We start from the raw sequence: 1,304 nt of genomic DNA on the forward strand, positions 1-1,304 counted from the left end.
AATAACTTAAACATGATATGGTTAATATAAGCCATACTGCATGAATATTTCAATTAACCTCTTTCAGATAGGTGATGGTTAAAAGGTTTAAATTTACAGTTAAAATTCTGCTCAGAAAAGAAATGTCAGTATTCTACAAAGTGTGATGACATCTCATTATTGTAAATGCAGAACATGCTAATGTACATAATACTATGAATTACATTTGATTGAAGAAATAATTCTATGTACACATCGTTCCATATTCTATGTGCAAATGTTCAATGGTGCGGGTTTATAATCAAAGCTGGGTTTTACAAATGCTTTCTGACTTGGGAAAGCAAATGATGAAAGCACTTCTAAAAGTGAACACAGTTATAAATAAGTGACACCAGTTCTTTTTTTCCTTTTATGTGTGACGAACTTCATGAAGCATTAATTCCTGAAGTATATTTGTTTCTGTACCATACAGCTTACGTACTCTTCTTTCAAAGGCAGCTACCATCTGCTTTAGAACTTCATCAAAAAAGAGGGTGGCAAGCTGAGAGTGTAGAAGTGAGCAAAATTCAAATGAAATTGAAAAATCCAAGGTACAAGTTCTTGGGTAGCCATGAAGAAAGACCTGGGCTTCCAGATGATTGAAAAATCTTCCATCTGTACAGCATGCCTTTACCAAATGTGGCTTCACCAGGGTTACTACTGATGTATATCACTCCAACACAGGTGGAAACCCAATTTCTAATCGTGCTTTCCAGTATCCAGATCTCTTTGATATCACATCTGATTTTTTGAACCAAGGAACAAAATGTTTGTAATGCTCAACTCTTGATACTATATAATACATTTTCTCCATCGAATACCCTATTGTTCTCCTCTCTGAATATTCTTTTCTTTTGTTATTAATGGTGCAGTGATTTTTAGGAAAGTTCTTGCATGTATCTCCTTAGGCACAACTGAGGTATGTAGTGGAAAACTTCTGCTCATCAGTATACCACAGGAAGCTAAATATCTGTTATTTCGAGCAGAACCCTGTGCCAGAGCCGGGACTGTAGCCGCCATCAACTTCGGACAGCATCCCGAGACAACTTTCCCAGGGGCTTTTTGACCAGTTTGAGCTGCCATGGTTGTCTCCCTAAAGCCGATCTTCTCTTGCTCGACCATTTATTTTTGATAGTTACTTTGTGTATACCTTCTGTCTTCTTCTCATGCTTTCTACATTACTGAAATTTTTGCACATAGAATCCTTCTACATTGCAAATTAAGTCTTGCTTTTTTTCTTCAGTTCTTTCATCTTGAGAAATGCTGAGCATGTTCTTTGCATTGGG

At 36.6% G+C, this 1,304-nt stretch overlaps 1 pseudogene; it reads right to left on the bottom strand.

Annotated features, from left to right (window-relative positions):
* Positions 1-388: 388 nt before the first annotated feature.
* Positions 389-1,101, bottom strand: LOC102810513 (annotated as a pseudogene).
* Positions 1,102-1,304: the final 203 nt, after the last annotated feature.

The sequence above is a fragment of the Chrysochloris asiatica genome, unplaced genomic scaffold, assembly GCF_000296735.1.
Source record: "Chrysochloris asiatica unplaced genomic scaffold, ChrAsi1.0 scaffold00143, whole genome shotgun sequence".
NCBI classification, from domain to species: domain Eukaryota; kingdom Metazoa; phylum Chordata; class Mammalia; order Afrosoricida; family Chrysochloridae; genus Chrysochloris; species Chrysochloris asiatica.